Here is a 17,677-nt window from a genome sequence, read left to right on the forward strand (position 1 = left end):
GTTGATTGCACAGTTGAAAGCCTCGTTTGGTAGGTCCTAAACAAATTCTTGGGTACAAGTTAAATTATCCTTGACGGGTAAAGAATATATTTCTGCCTATAAACAGTCCATTTAAATATCGTGTGAATCTTTACCCTACATTCTTTTTCTTTTTCTGAAACTTGGGCTTAAAATATTTCAAGAATTTTTTTTTTAATCGCATTTCTGCACCGCCCCATCTCTCTGAAAGAGGGGCTCCCTCGATTTCATTCAATTGTATGGCTTGGCAGGAAACCCTGGTATATAATGTGAAAGCTTTTGAAAGGAAATGCAATGTTCTAGCAAACCCTTTTCGAAACAGCAAGTGGGATTATCCTGCTAATTAAAGGCCAATTAGCAATTTTATTGATTCTCTGCAAAACTGTCCTGGAAGAAACTGATATGATGCTCAGGCAATTTAAAATGTACATTAAGAACACACAATTTATAACAAGAACACATATTTTATGTATTGTTATATAACAATATATAACAAGGTCCAGGCAAAAGTATTTTTGAGGAAAAAATTTGATTTGATCAAATCATTCTGATTGTATATATAAGTAGTCCTTGACTTACAAAATTGCGTTTAATGACGTTTTGAAGTCACAGTGGCGCTGAAAAAAGTGACTTATGGCCATTTTTCACACTTACAACCGTTGCAGAACCCCCCCCCCCTCCATGGTCACATGATCAAAATTCAGACACTTGACAACTGGCTCAAATTTATGATGGTTTTAATGTCCCGGGGTCATGTGTTCACCTTTTGCGACCTTCGGACAAGCAAAATCAACGGGGAAACCAGATTCCTATAACAACCATGTCACTAACTTAAAAAACGCAGTGATTCACTTAACAGCTGTGACAGAAAAGGTTGTAACATAGGGCAAGACTCACTTAACCAGTGTCTCGCTTAGCGACAGAAGTGTTCGGCTCAATTGTGGTTGTAAGTTGAGGATTCCCTGTTAGATGAATGGATAACCAAATACAAACAAAGAAGATAGTTGAGGGGATTTTTGTGGTTGAACTAATTTCTAATGTTCACCTTAGAGCAGGGGTTCCCAACCTCTAGTCCATGGACCAGTACTGGGCCGTGCCATGCCAGCAGCCGGTCTGCACAAACAAGCAAAGCCCCATCCATGAGATTCAGGCAGTACATAACGCCATGCACCCTCTGGTCCGCGGAAAAATCTCTCTCCACAGAACCGGTTCCTGATGCCCAAAAGGTTGGGGACCTCTGCCTTGGAGTTTAGGTCCTCAAGATAACGCAGGAACCAGTGTTCCCAAGAACACTGTACAGAGCCTACCCCAAGGGACTGTTATTGAAAAATAGGAGGAGAGAGTAATCTGCATGGGACCTTGAGTTATTGAAGAAAAGCCAGGCTAGAAATAAATGGGTCCCCTGACTTCCAGAATCATCAAAAAGAAAGCCAAATATCCATTGGAAGAATAAGATATAGATATAGATAATTTTTATTGTCATTTTTTTTTACTGTGGGCACACTGGTAACAGTTTAAAAATGAAGAAGTTCTGTTGCCTGCTCTCAAAAGTGGACACATACATGACACACATATAAACATGCTATACACATACATATACCTACACCCTTACATACATACATACATACATACATACATACATATATGTTTGTTTTCTGAGGTTTTCGCGGGTGTTTGTATGTAGGTCTTTGGTTATTTGGGTTTTCTCCCGCGTCAAATTGGAAGTGTCTTGGTGACGTTTCAACGAAGTCTCATTCGTTATCTTCAGGCTGGTGTTTTTGGCTTCGTGCTTCTTGAATACGTAGCAGAAAGAGGAATCTTAAGAGTTTACAAGGTTGATACTGTATGGAACAAAACTGTGATTGAATTTGGATGTTCTGCTTTGGATAAGTTTAAAAATAACTTTAAAAACCGTGGTACGCACCTTAATATCTGCTTGACTCAGAATAACAGGATAACAGAATTGGAAGGGATCTTGGAGGTCTTCTAGTCTAACCCCCTGCTCAGGCAGGAAACCCTATACCAGTTTAGACAAATAGCTGTCCAGTCTCTTCTTAAAAACTTCCAGTATTGCAGCATTCACAACCTCTGGAGGCAAATCGTTCCCCTGGTTAATTGTTCTAACTGTCAGGAAATTTCTCCTTAGTTTTAGGTTGCTTCTCTCCTTGATTAGTTTCCATCCATTGTTTCTTGTCCTGCCTTCAGGCACTTCATCAGTCAGTCAATCTTTATTTCAGTTAATGATTAAGCAGTTCATCCTTTTTATCATTTTTGAGTCCTGCATACTGCAAGGAGGCAGATCTGCTGGGTGTATATGGTGTCATTCTTGTCTGCAGTAAAATAGCTAATCTACTCTTATGCCTCCTGTGGAAGACTTCTTGCTGATTAAGCCAATTCTTAAACAAGTGAGTTGGTGACTGAAGAGCAAGCTTTTAGTCATGCCTGTATGAAGCCTAACACAGAAATGAGTATCTTTCAAGATTTTTAAATAGGAACTTTCATATTGATGCTCGTTTCTCTTAAGATTTGAATGCTCGGCTTGTTTTTCTCAATCCAGGTCTTACATGCTAAAGTTCAGAGGTGTTTCTAACCCAGTTTTACACATCCTCTCACAATTACACCTTGAAAGATATTATTTGAAACTCTACCTCTCTACCTTTATTTGAATTTGGAGGACTCTTTCCCCTGCTTGATATTTATGAAAAATCAGCATGATTTTGTTCAATTAATATTTTATTGTTCCCTTTTCCTGCTTCTGATTCCATTACAAATGCAAGTCCATGGGATGCAAGTCCCAACTTAGCACAGAGAAGTAGATAGTGATATGTTAGGTGACAGTATATAGTAATAATAATAAACTCTGTTATGGCTTACACTCAAGAAATCATTAGAAGCAGCATCAACGTTTACTAATGTCCATATCTCATTCCTGTTTTTATATAGCTTATAATCTTCTAATATAACCTCTAAACAAACCTGCAGTCTGAAGGTGAGTTGAATTGTAGTTGAACTGAAATATGGCAGAAGTGAATTGTAGAATAAATTTAACAGTAATATATCTTTTCACTTGATCAAAATATATATTTTTTAATGAGAAGCTTCAGGACAAAGGCTCCTGCAGTGTACAAGAGGAGATTACCTATGTTTCATTGTAGTTTTCTAAATATATGCAAGACTTCTCATATGATAGTAACCACCAATTATAGTTAATGTGCTGCGTGCATCGAGCTAATTGATCATACATAATCAGATAAAACAAGCACCTGTTTAGCAGAATACTCGAAATAATCTGAACTATGAGGTTTGTTTTGATTTGCCCATGTTTATTATTTATATGTATTTTTTTTGGAGAGGCATCATAGCTTATGTACCAAAGAGTCTTGATTCAGTTGCTCGCAAAATGCCAAAGACCCCCCTGAATTAAAGATTTGATTTGCAAAGATCAAAAATACTACATGGCAGCAAAGAGATTCTTTTTTTTTTTTTTTTTTGCCCAGAGTTTTGCAATTCAGATATGGTAGCTTTGATTTGAATGACTGGTTAGGAGTAGAGCAGTGGTTCTCAACCTTTTTAATGCCGCGACCCCCAACCGGTCGTAAGTCGAGGACTACTCAACCGGTCGTAAGTCGAGGACTACTCAACTGGTGCAGCACCGTTTGCAGAATGGGACTTTTGGCGGGCCCAGCAGGGCAGAGACAGCCTGGACAATTCCTATTGGCTTTGGAAAGCCAATAGAATTAGACTCTATTCAAGAGAGTCTATTCTATTGGCTTTCAAAAGCCAATAGAATAAAAGGGAGTAGCGCAGCTAAGGAAAAGGGGGAAAACAAAATGGCGGACTGCATTGTTTGGCGACCCCCGTGAAATGGTCGTTCGACCCCAAATGGGGTCCCGACCCACAGGTTGATAACCGCTGGACTAGAGAGAGAAGCTTTTGGTTGAGCTATTGAGTTTTTCCCAAAATAAGACCCAACCGAAAAATAAGCCCTATCGTGATTTTTCAGGATGCTCGTAATATAAGCCCCACCCCCAAAAGAAGCCCCAGTTAAGATCCGTCAGCCAATCAGACTCGTTTAATACCATATTTTCCCCAAAATAAGCCCTAACTAGAAAATAAGCCCTAATGCAACTTTTGGAGCAAAAATCAATATAAGATACGGTTTTATTTTCGGGGGAAACATGGTAGTTTTCCGAGAAGTTGCATGGCTGACACCCCATCAATATCACAGCTGCTGCCCTCATTTCCTGTTTGCACAATTTAAAATACTGGTAATTTCCTTGAAAATCACAGGAGACACTGAGTTCTAGTCCTGCTTTAGACTTTGGGCCAGTCACTCTAAGCCCAATCCACCTCACATGTTTCTTGTTGGGGGGAAAGAGGAGGCAGAAAGAATATTTGACATGTTTGCCACCTTGAGTGATTTATAAATTACAATGAAAGTGGGATAAAAATAAAATCCTGAAGAGTTCAGGAATCAGATCTTTAAAGGATCATTATTCCCCTCTGTAAGACTGCCCTTTCTTAGTTAGAACTAAAGAGAGAAGGTTTTGGTTGGCTGTACCTCATAGAAGAAGCACTTAGCAATAGCACTTATATGCCGCTTCACAGTGCTTTATACAGCCCTCTCTAAGCGGTTTACAACATCAGCCTATTGCCCTCAACAATCTGGGTCCTCATTTTACCGACCTCGGAAGGATGGAAGGCTGAGTCAATGCTGAGCCGGTCAGGATCGAACTGCTGGCAGTGAGCAGAGTTTGGCTGCAATATTGCATTCTAACCATTGCAGCATCATGGCTAACGTAATGCAGACCCAGTTTTCTTTAAAAATCTGGGAATTCTAATTCTAATATATTGGTGGTTGCGTGCATCAAGATTAGGAAGCGCTTGCTCTAAATTTATACTGACCCTAACCAGTAGAGATTTTGTGCAGATCGAAATAGGAATTCAAATAAATTATGGGATTTAGCTACACAAAAGACCTATGACTCAGACTGTTATTTACTCCCCCTTTAGTTTTGTTATATAAAAGAGCCACATCATTTTGAGAGTTATTTTAATGAACTGCCATTATGTTCATTGGGAATGGTGTTTATCACCTTCAGGTTGAAAGGCTTCTTAATCGTTAGCTAGCCATGGTTTACCTGTGGATGTACATCCATGTGAGCCTGTGATTCACAACAAGTGGAAGATTTCTGCTTTATGTTGTATTCTTGGTGGATATATCATGTTGACCTGTCTTCTCTCTGGGCTATTAAATGGGGGGGGGGGAAATCTGATACAGATTGAGTCACCACATATGGGCAATTATCAGCCACTTTACAAGAATGGTTTTTTAAAAAATTTAAAAACCTGCTTGCCTCAGACAGAAATAGGGGTGGTCTAGAAGAAATTTCAAGGTTTTTTTTAAAGGTTTTGGAGAATTAGATGGTTGTAACACAAAATGAGCATTTTGTAGATGAATAGATGGTTTTTTCTTCAAAAAAAATATTGTATCCAAAAATTTCCAAGTATCTCTTTTGAAAACTAAATTCTTTACCACATAACATCTAAAAAATTAATTTTACTCCATATAATCCCTTGTTAGTTGTTTGCTTTCTTTTTTCATTATTATTTTCTTATATATATATATATTTTCCAGCATAACTTTGTAGGTTTAACTGTCAGAATTTTTGCTTCCTGAAACCTGACAGATGTTGTAAATAAGAATCTTAATTTCTCTCGCCCTCCATTCCTCCCTTTGTCATCAAAGCTTAACTTGATACTTCCGCTTTTCTTTTGACTAACACTTCAGATTTCATTTGGAACTTTGAAAGGTGTTCATAATTGGTTGATTCTAGAATCACAATCTCTTTACCTGCTCCAAGCTGTGTGGAGTCGGAAGGTGGCTGAATTAAAAGAGTTTTTCACAGTTCAGAGGAGGCAGGAACAAGTTCAGCTCAGAAGCAGAAACCAAGCATAGCAATAACCAAAATCATGTGTGGATTCAACCAGGCATAAGACCTAGTCTTTCAGCTGAAGAGTTTTCCTTTCTCTGAATATTGATAGTGCATTGAATCTGAAAGAGAAAAGAGAGAAACGTGTCTTGGAAATACCAGTGTTAACCGGATCCTTTAGAAAGGGCTATAGAAAGCGTCCTCTCACATTGCATCATGGTGTGGTATGCTGGCTTGACAGCCGCGGATAGAAAGACATTACAGAGGGTGGTGGGGCACAGAACAAAACATCGTGGGCTGTCCCCTGACACCACTAGAGGACATCGCTAGGGCCCGCTGCCTTAGAAGAGTGAGGAAAATCCTCAGGGACGACTCACACCCTGGTCAGCACTTCTTTACTCTCCTATCATCGTGTAGGAGATATAGAAGCACAGTTTCTACCCATGGGCTGTCAGACTCCAGAATGGGAAATAACTCCATGTATGATAGACTTGCGGGGCTGGCGCGTTGTACAATAAGTTCACATGGTGCGATAAGATGGTTTGTTTGTTGTCACTGTGAGTTGTGTCGGAGGGGTGTGTGTGCATGAACGGATCTCATTGTACACACGTTTTACTTTGACAATAAAGGTTGATTTGATTTGAGCAACCACGTACACGCTCACTCTTAGCATGGTGGGGAAAAGAAAATTGGTGGCTGTCTTCTGCTTCTATAAGTCAGGGGAGAACATGCTTTTGATGGTCAAAGAGAATGAGGGTCTATGGTGGTGGGTAAGAAGGTGATGCAACATTATTGGAGGGCACCCCCAAGCATGTAAGTAGAGCCTGAAATTTCTCAGTCTGAATATAAACAAACTGGTGCACTTCTGAGCATAAGGAAAGATCCTCCTCCCCCCCCCCTCCTCCTCCTCCTCCTCCTCCTCCTCCTCCCTTCACTGTTTTAAGACTTTAGATGCAGTTCTCAGGTTTCCTGGCTAATAGCAATAGCACTTAAGCTTATATACTACTTCATGCCCCCCCCCCAAGAGTTTTACAGAGTCAGCATATTGCGCCCAACAATCTGGGTCCTCATTTTACAGTTCAGTTCAGATTAATTCAAACTAAAGACATAACCCAGACAACTTTGAACCCGTTCCAGTCCTTTTCCTTTTAGCAGGAGAGTATGTTTCTTAAGCACATGCTGTCTGTATGTTTTTATTAGAAGTGTTATTTAGAGAGGACAAATCTGTCAGTTTCCATTTCTCCCCGTTTCTCCCCGTTTCTCCTCCCTCCAATTCATTTTATTTCCGTATTAGTGTGCAATGTGGAAATAAGGCTCCTGAAAACATAAGTGGTTTATTGCATTTCCCATCATGTATTGCAGTTTTCCTTCATCTCTTTCCTTTTGTATGCTTCGAGGGGGCTGAAAAGCACTACAAAGTGGTATATAAGTCTAAGTGCTGTGGCTATTGCTATTTTCCACTAATATTTTAGTTTTAGTTTTCCCCTGATAGGCACACATGCAAATATTTTTAAAAATAATAATAATGGAGAACCACATCACAAAATTCTGCACTATTTGAATTGTGTCTTCGTGTATGTATTTTGGATTACGAAGAGTGAATTCTAATGCAAACCTGATCAATGTTTCTGCTCAGTTTTAGCATTAAGGGAAGACATTGATGCTTTTTCGTTCAATATGTATAAACGTGTGTTTGTGCCTGTGTGTGTTTGGGAATTACTTTCTCTAAGGACAGATGTGCTTCCAAATCCAGTGTTCCAGATCTCTCTAACATGGGAGAATTAAAAAAAAAAAAAGCTTTTCTACTCTTCCAATCTGGCAGCTTTTGAGCAGTAGGGTTTAATTATTGGCCATTCCACAGCCAGATCATTCCACCTGGGCAATAAGATTGATTTGTAAATGCGTAGTGCAACCCTGTTCTCTTTGTAAAATCTTTGGATAACTTCAGATTGATGCAGATGCAGGTGAACGCAACAGATTGGCTCAAATCCAAGATGATTGATCTCCCTACCTAGTTTACAAGAACATAGCTTTGGCCATGAATATATTAACCTCTAGGATGGTGTTGGAATCACTGATTTAATTAAGCAGCAGTACATCTCTGTCCTTAATTCCTTGTTGACAAGCTTAAGAAACAAGCTATTTTAAAGTGAACGTGTCTGAGCGGAAGACTTGTGCTTTTCCATTGGGGTAAAATATCTGGTTCTTTGTCTTCTTCAATGACCTTTCAAAAGAGGTTGATTTTGTCACAGCCAAGGGTACTCAGCTGCTTCATGATTAAGAATTTTCTTCTAGGGCTGCTGCTTTCTTGTACAAAAACTGTGTGCACATATCTGATGCACATTATACAATGTACCCAAGAGCGAGGAACACAAACACAAATGGCTACTTTGAAAGAGAAAGAAATGATTTGATTATTTAGCTATGTAGAATGCATACATGGTTCCCCATATCAACTTGTTGACAGTAATTTGTGCGCACACATATGCATATATGTACATACACATACACTCACACATATACTTTCTTAAAAAGCAGCTTCTGGAAAGAGCCATAACTCAGTGGAAGAACATTGCATGGAGATTGTTGATAAGTAAACAATACACACACACCCATGCATAAATGTATGTGTGTGCATACCCATGTTCCCACACATGTATATACTTTAAAAGCAGCTTCTGGACTAACTCAGTGGAAGAACTTTTCATGTCGATGCTCCAGAGTTCAATTCCTGGCACATCCAGTTAAAATCAAGGCCGTTGGAAAAGAGTTCCACTAGAAACCATGAAGATCAAGTGGCAGTTGGCATAGACAGAAACTGAACAAGATGGAGCATCGGGCCTAAGAGTCAGAGTTGCCTGAACTCTGAGATGGACAGCAAATAAATCTGATCAATAAAAAACATAAAGCCAAAATAGACAACTAGGTAGCATCCAAGAAGTTCAGTTAACAGGGCTGAGGACATTGGTGGTCAAGAAAATAGTACAAAGCGAATAGGGCAGTAGCAAAAATATGGCATTCAGGATGGGTTTCTCCATCTTCAGCTGCAATTTTGGGAATGTTATATAGACATTATTCTTTATTAGTTTCAGCTATGTTGGGTTGGGTTGGGAGGCCACCAGAAATTCCCATGATTGATAGATTAGACTGGGAAGTCAAAAGTCTTTTGGAAGAAGCAATCCCTTTGGTACTGCTGCCAAGAAAAACAAATGGATGTGTTCATGAAATCAGCAGAAGTCAAGGTTGGCTGGAAAGAGGGATTAACTTTACCTCCTGTGCCTATTGTAATATCCAGAAAGCCACCAAAAAGATTGGATTGTGGGATTGTCTGGAAGAATAAGTAAGGAAACCACAAAGATGGTTGCAAGGTGATGATAGACCCATACTGGGGGCATTTCACCTTGAAGGCATTGTGTTGCCCTATAAAAAGGTAGAGCCAGCACCACATACAAAGAAAGTGTGTTTAGGTGGGGTGTTAGTAGCAACTGTGGGGCGAGAACTGACCATCAAACTATCTGCCAGTTATTTTATTGAGAGCAAAGCAATACCTGGGCAATTTTAAAAGTGAGAAGCATTAGGTGTTAAGAGACTAGCACTTGCTAGTTTCTCTACAGACCTCTCTGTGTTTGGAGTTTAACTGCTTCCTTTATGATATTTGGTTTCTATGTATTAATGATCTTGTATTTGCAGCCTGCTCAGAGGAGTCTAATGCGCATCGCTGTGTGTGCAGCTTTTATCTGTTGTCCAAAGTAAAGGCACTTTGGGGGCTGTTCATCTCACACACTACCACAGCTTCACCACCCCACCTTAAACTGCTTCTTTCCTTTGAATGTCTGAACGGTCTGTGGGGTGTTTCCATGGAGACATGTTCTAGCTGGATGACCCTCTCCTGCTGTGTCCCTCTTCCATCCATTTGGTCACACTTCCATTGTCATCTTGCTTTCCTTGGCAGCCCTTGTCTCCTCAGGAGTGGTGGATGAGGTCAAGGGAAGTTGTTGCTGGCTTCCCATCAGTTCTGTAGTTTGAGCAGCAGCTGTTAAAATCATACTGTTTCTGCAAAGGTTTGGTCGTGGTGACCATCAAGTACATGAAGGAGGTCAGGGTTTTGTTTACAGTTTAGGCCCATTTTGGCAGCCCCCCCCCCAGCATGATACCACATTCTAGTGCAGGTAATCAGATTTATTTTCCAATAGTATTACTTTGTTGACAACATACTACCGGTATGTTCATTTTAAAGCATTGTCAATCAACGAGTCTCGTCCTGCATCTTATTTAAGGGCACCATCCTGTCCTTAGGAAACAGATTTTAAAAAATGAGCAAAGCATAGCACAAAAGGAAAGTGAGAGAAGAAGGGAAAAGGAAATAGAACAATTTTAATCATCATTTATTAGCAATAACTGTCAAGCACTTCTTAAAAGGAGCAATTGGCATAAAAACATCTGGGGGGGAGGAGGAGGAGGAAAATTGTCTTTTTTCGGAAAATCAATCTTGCGTAATGGACGTCAGGGCTGAGAAGGAGGACAACAGTTTGCCAAACATTATACGTTCAGAATATCTTTATGTATCAGGAAAACAAGCAACTGCCTCCCCCCCTCCATCAGCAGATGGTTTGAAAAAAGATCAAGGAATGTCTTGATAGCGCAGTGGTTAGAATGCAGTATTTCAGACTGACTCTGCCCACTGCCAGGAGTTTGATCCTGACCATCTCAAAGTTGACACGGCCTTCCATCCTTCCGAGGTCGGTAAAATAAGGACCCAGATTGTTGGGGGGCAATATGCTGACTCTGTAAACCGCTTAGAGAGGGCTATAAAGCCCCATGAAGCGGTATATAAGTCTAAGTGCTATTGCTGTTGCTATTGTTCTCCCTTGCCTAAAGATCTTTAGTGATGAATGGGGTGTAGTGTAATGTTTACTGCTAATCCCCTCTTTTAAATAAACGCGGTTAGCAAGATTCAGTGAGAATCTAGCTTCCTTTGGGATATGGAACTTGACCTCCAGCCTCTTCAATTCCCTGTGCAGAGGCTGTCTGGGGAAGGCTGAAGAGATTCCCATCCAAATAGTAACAGGGCCTCGCTTCCTACGTCTTCCTTCCAGTTTTATCTCCTCATTAATTGGCAATAGATAGTTGTGCAGTATAGTATATCCATGCTCCCTGATAAAGGGCCTTCTCCTTGCCACCAATCTCGGGACCTTCTCAGTCTCAAAGACAACTTTCATGGAGGCCAGCAAGGTGGATACGTTGGACTGTGAGTTTCCGCCAGGTTTTCAAGGCTCTGGTGACATTGGTCCGCAGTAGCACCCTAAGTCTTTGTTTTGCTTCTCAAGAAAACAAAGGTCATTTAGATGCTGATAGTGATGAGGAGGGAGGAGGAGGTAGAGGATGATGATAGTAATGATAGCGAGACACTTATGCTTGATCCGTTATGGGTTTGTTCTTCCTCTTTTCTTCCCCCCCCCTCTTTCTCCCTGCTTCCCCTCCTTGCTCAGTTCCCCACCCTCCTGTATTCAGAGCAAAAAGTCCCTCCTCTGGCTCTGCTGCTGTGCTAATCAGTGTCCTGGGTGGGCATGATGGGATTAGCATACAGCTGGGTTAATAGAGGACATTTTGAGCCACTGCAATGCAGGTAGATTGGAGCATGCTCAATCGCACACTCCACTCCTCTGCCAGTGAGAACACAGCCTTGCACATTTGACTGACAGCACCCAGCCTAGGCAGCCTTACCATGCTTGGCCTATGTTCAGCTGCTTTGGAGCTTGACCTATATGCTCCCGAGCCTTTAATTTGTCTATGCTGCTGAGAGGTTCCCCGGGACCAGCACCAGATTCTCTTTCCGGCTCATTTTTCTCCTGATGAAAGATAGTAGAGGGGTGAGAGGGACAAAACAATACAAAGCAACAGCAGTTTAGGATTTCTTCTCCTCCTTCTTCTTACTTGCTTGCCAACCATACAGGAAGAACGAAGGGTCTTCTTGCTGTGACTCCATCTCTCTTGAGCAATTGTGGGATATACGGAGCAAGTCAGTCAGTCAGTCAGTCTTCTGTTATGCAAAGACAATTAGAATAATAATGAATGAGGAGGCTACCTGCTTGCCTGCCCGCTCGCCTACCTGGCCATCCATCCATCCATCCATCCATCCATCCATCCATCCATCCATCCATCCATCCATCCATCTATCTATCTATCTATCTATCTATCTATCTATCTCTCTCTCTTTCTCTCTATCCATCCCCCCCCGTCCGTCTCTCCCCCCAGGGTGGTCTGTGCCTTCTTCAATCTTGGGTCCTCGATCAGAGGTCTGGGAGTTTGAGGGTTCTATGTAGTACAGGTGGTCCTCGACCTACAACAGTTCATTTAGTGACCGTTCAAAGTTACAACGGCACCGGAAAAAGTGACTGACGGCCGTTTTTCACAGTTACGGCTATTGCAGCGTTGCCACGTTCGTGTGATCCAAAATTCAGATGCTTGACAACTGGTTCCTATTTATGACGGTTGCCGTGTCCCAAGGTCACGTCATCCCCCTTTTGCGACCTTTTGACAAGCAAAGTCAACGAGGAAGCCAGATTCACTTAACAATCGGGTCACTAACTTAACAACTGCAGTGATTCACTTAACGAATGTGGCAAGAAAAGTCATAAAATGTAACAAATGTCTCACTTAGCAACGGAGATTTTGGGCTCCGTTGTGGTGGTTAAGTTGAGGACTACCTGTATCTTAGCTGTTCCTAGCACTGCATCTTCTGGACAGGGAGCTCAGATGTTGTTCCTAGAACCTGTTGGAGCCCCTTTCCCAGCGTAGGAGTCACAGCCCCAAGTGCTCCTGCTGTCGCTGGGATCATTTTGGCCTCTACATCCTCTCTAGTTCCTCCTCCAGGCCCTGATACTTCATAAATGAAGTTTTGAAGACAAAGCTAAACACTAATGCAAACTAATATAAGCCCTTTGAAAAGGCATATCTTGAGGCGCAACAGGCTACAAATTCCCTCTTCCCCCAGAGTGAAATCGTAGCGGGATCTTACATGTCCTATGAAAGCCCAGCCCACTGCAAAGCCACTTCTCTGGCTTTGCAGCCCCCGCCCAGGTCTAGCAGCTGGCCATATGACCATAACGAGGGCTTTGATGAGCCAAAACACCACCCAGCCCTCCTTTTGCTCTATGGCGACTCACAGTGAAACATGAGTAGGAGGTAATGTAACTAGTGGATGTTGACAGAACTGCCCTTCGTGAATGTGTGTAATTTGATTTTAGAGGTTTCTTATTGGGGAATGTCTGCTGAATATCAAGTTCTTTAGCTTAATGTGGGCTATTTTGGCTGGATAACAGCAGTTTAGCTGTCAGCAACCTTTGCCCAATTGATAGAGTCTACATCAGAGGTTCCCAGTCTTTTGGACACCAGGGACCGTTTCTGTAGAGAGAGGTTTTTCCGCAGACCGGAGGGTGTGTGGTTTTGTGTGTTGTCTGCATCTTGTTTGTGTGGACATGCCGCAGCCCGGTACTGGTTCATGGACTGGGGTTGGGGACCCCTGGTCTATATTATAAGATAAAGAACTCTAATAATGTGTCCACCTAGCTAGAAATGCTAAGCAGGATTATGCTTGATTAGTTCTCAGGATAAGAGAATCCCTGGTGTATAACTACAAGTTATACTACAAGAGAATCCCTGGTGTATAACTACAGGTTGTCCTTGACTTACAACCCTTTGTTTAGTGGGCATTTGAAGTAACAGCACTGGAAAAAAATGATATACAACTGGTCCTCACACTTTATGGCCATTGCAGCATCCCCACATTTATGCGATCAAAATAAGAGAGGAAGCTGCTGGATTTTCTTAACAAGCATAGCAAAAAAGTTGCAAAATTCAATGGGACTCATTTAATCCCCGCCTTGTTTAGCCATGAAAATTCTGGTTTCAGTTATCGAGATCTATCTGTAAGCTTGGAAGTTGAAAAAACATTCCTGCAAAATGCAAATACCGTTGATGCAAAATGCAAATACCTGGGTAATTATCAAGAGTTGAGTTTCACAGTTTTTTTTAAATGAAGCCAGTCACATGCAACAATGCAGTGAGAACCATATATTACATATATTACAATTAAGGAGGTTGGATAGACTTCAGAAAAAAAAATATGTGTGGTAGTTGAGCTTACCGGATGGAAGAAAAGGCTAAGAAGGTGCAGGCTTGCTGTCGCCTTAAAAACCCAGATAAGGATGTTATAATAAGGATTCTTGATTTTTTTTTTTTTTGGTTCATGCCTCTCAAAAATATAATTTCACAACCTATAAAAAGTGGCCGTTGTTTACATTGAACATGGTTGAGAGAGAAATTCTTGACTCCCTTTTTTTAATGGCACCTCAGTTTCCCCTTGGAATAGGCAGGTTGTTTCCACTTAACTGCTGTGTTATCATTATTTTTAGCACTTGTCAGTAAAATAAATAAATAAATGTTTTTTTCTAAATCACTAAATCAATACTTGAGTGAGCCCAGTGGGCAGTTTGGGATAATGAGTACAACAGGATTTTTTTTACAGCAGTGTTTCTCAACCCTGACAACTTTAAGATGTCCTGGCTGGGGAATTCTCTTAAAGTTGCCAAAGTTGAAAAACACTCTTATAAAGTGTAAAATGCGTGTGGAAAGGAGACTTCTATTCAAATTTCTGTCTTAAGCTCTAACCTGAATGTAATACATGCGATGGAGGGAACTGTTGGAAGAAGTGTTAATTCTTGCAGGAGATTTGTGTTGCTGTTGTTATTTTGGATGTTTCACATCTTGCTAGACTAGATAAGCAACAACCAGGATCCAAACTGCTGCAGACCAGGGTGAGCTTCGTCAGAGGAGGTCAGCTATATAAATGAACTGAAAGCAGAGAAACTCTTTATATAGAAAATTAGAGGCTGAAATATCCGATGCGCAAAAATTATCTACAGCTAAAGCCAGAATCTTCCTGATATTGTAAAAACGTAACTTTGATGATAGGCATTATATTTCTCTGGGACTTTTTAAGGATCTGATTTATTATCCTGCTAGCTAGCCTATCATCATTCATTTAATTCCACAAATGTATTTTAAAGCACATGACTCAATTTTGCTTTCTCTTAGCTGTGGCATTCTTTCCAGGATTCCAACTGTCTATCAAGGAACAAATATTCTTGCTTTCTCATTTGTGAAAACAAAATCATGTAAAAAAATTTTTTTTTAAAAAATTGGTTTACCTTTTTGTTGTTGTTGTTGAAATCTCTTTGCTCAGATTTCCGGTTTGTAGTTTTTAGTTTCTTATGTCATACATAGCACATACATACTTGCAAAAGACCAAGGCTGAAAACCTTTTAGAAGACAAAGAAGAGGGGGTCTATTTCCCAAAGCACCAGAAAGCAAGACAAGAAACAATGGATGGAAGCTAATCAAGAGGAGAAGCAACCAAAAACTAAGGAGAAATTAACCAGTGGAACAGCTTGCCTTCAGAAGTTGTGGGTGCTCCATCACTGGAGGCTTTTAAAAAGAGACTGGACAGCCACTTGTCTGGAATGGCATAGAGCAGGGGTCCCCAACCCCCAATCCATTGACCAGCAACAGGTCCGCACAACAAAGAAAGCCCCATCTGCAGGATGCAGGCAGCACCCAAAGCCACACAAAACCACACCCCCCCTTCGGTATGCAGAAAAACCCCTCCCCATGGAACCGGTCCCTGGTGCCCAAAAGGTTGGGGACCTCTGGCATAGAGTCTCCTGCTTGAGCAGGGGTTGGACTAGAAGTCCTCCAAGGTCCCTTCCAACATTAGACACCCCTGATGTAGACAAAGAAGCCATCAGCTGTAGGAATCTCTGGGCAGGCATGCTTGGGGAGCTCTTGTGTTAAGAATCACGGCCCTGAATGTCCGCCTACATCTTAATTTCCTCTGGCTTCTTTTGGTGCTATATCATTTAAAGGATATTGATTCTTTAAAAATAACAGTTTGCAGGTTGCAAAGGCTGATTAGCTCCAGAGGCAAAGTTAGTATTGAAGACCTAGCCACCATTGCTTGGAATTAGATTCACTAAAGCAGTGGTTCTCAACCTGTGGGTCGGGACTCCATTTGGGGTCGAACAACCATTTCATGGGGGTCGCCAAACAACGCAGTCTGCCATTTTTTCCCCCTTTTCCTTAGCTGTGCTACTCCCTTTTATTCTATTGGCTTTTGAAAGCCAATAGAAGAGACTCTCTTGAATAGAGTCTAATTCTATTGGCTTTCAAAAGCCAATAGGAATTGTCCAGACTGTCTCTGCCCTGCTGAGCCCGCCAAAAGTCCCATTCTGCAAACGGTGCTGCACCAATTGAGTAGTCCTCGACTTACGACCGGTTGGGTCGCAGCATTAAAAAGGTTGAGAACCACTGCACTAACGCTTTCATCTTCCTATTACAATGTCATCCTTTATTACCTTAGATTTAGGCGGCTTCTTCCCTTATTTTAATAGGCTGATTAATAAAGCTTAGTAAGGGTGTATTTTTCAGTCTGTTCCAGCTGCGTGATGTGTTTCTGGGTGCTGTGTCTATCTATTTTTGGAGAGATCCGAAACGGGGTGCAGCTTTAGAAAACGAAGGGTGGGTGTTGAAAAGTATGGCAGTTTTGAACAGAAAGGATTGCACACTCTCAAGCAAGGTTGTGATCTTTATCGCCTTATAGCGCTGTGTACTTTTTATATCTCGAAGGTGGTACAATCCGCTTCTCCTCATCTGCAGTCAAAGATGAAGAGTTAATTGGTATAACTAACCCGCGGAGGAAAAATCTATCTCATATCTTTTTATTTCCCCTGATGGTTATGAATTTTAATGTGCACCTTGAAATCTGAAAATTTTGGGAGCTGACTGGGTTTTTTTTTTTTTTGATAGGCATAACCCTGTTGGCTTTGCACGTTAAAATTACTGTTTGCACAAGAGTGGTTTAATCATATTGGATTCATATTAATTGGGGCAGAGTAAATTTGTGGGTGCTTCTTCCAGGGATCCAGATGAAAATGGTATTTTGTGTCTTCTAACCAAAAACACGGGCATTGGTAGCTGTTTATGAGAAAGTGGGCTGTTTCTCCCAAAACAGAGTCATGATTTGAAATACATTTATGGATTGCATCAGCTTTCCTCTAGCAAGAATTTAGTATTGTTTTATCTAACTAGTAGAATCTATTAACCCTTTTTTCTTATTTGTTGATGAGTTGCCTCCTGTGTATCTTTCTTCCATTGGGCCAGGAAACAGACACCTATAGAAAGTGTAGGAGGAGAGCTGTGTAAGTCTACACTGGCAAAAAGTGAGAAAAAAAGTACCTTTTCTGACTAAGAAATTTAATTAAAAAGCACCAGCTTTTTTCCTGAGCTGAAGTTTATCTCACAGATTGGTTACCAGAGTGATTGTAGGATTTAAATTGGGGATGTCTAGAAACCCAGCTTTTGGATTGAAAGAACTAATAATAAGAAACAAATAGGCACGCTGGCTGAGGAATTCTGGGAGTTGAAATCCACAAGTCATAAAAGGGCCAAGTTTGAAGACCCCTGATCTACATAATACAAGTAGTCCTCGACTTAACAGCAGTTTGTTTAGTGACAGCTCACAGTTATAACAGCACTAAAAAAAAGGGACTTATGACCATTTTTCACACTTACGACTGTGGCAGCATCCTCATGGTCACATGCTCAAAGTTCAGACGCATGGCAACTGACTCATATTTATGATGGTTGCAATGTCCCTTTTTGCGACCTTT

At 41.1% G+C, this 17,677-nt stretch overlaps 1 protein-coding gene across 14 annotated transcripts in view; it reads left to right on the forward strand.

The window, feature by feature from the left end:
• CAMK2B (calcium/calmodulin dependent protein kinase II beta) overlaps positions 1-17,677 on the forward strand; it is a 174,908-nt gene that overhangs the window by 49,956 nt on the left and 107,275 nt on the right. The window lies entirely within an intron of this gene.

Source organism: Crotalus tigris, unplaced genomic scaffold (genome assembly GCF_016545835.1).
Source record: "Crotalus tigris isolate CLP2741 ecotype Arizona unplaced genomic scaffold, ASM1654583v1 scf7180000018825.4774228, whole genome shotgun sequence".
Taxonomy (NCBI): domain Eukaryota; kingdom Metazoa; phylum Chordata; class Lepidosauria; order Squamata; family Viperidae; genus Crotalus; species Crotalus tigris.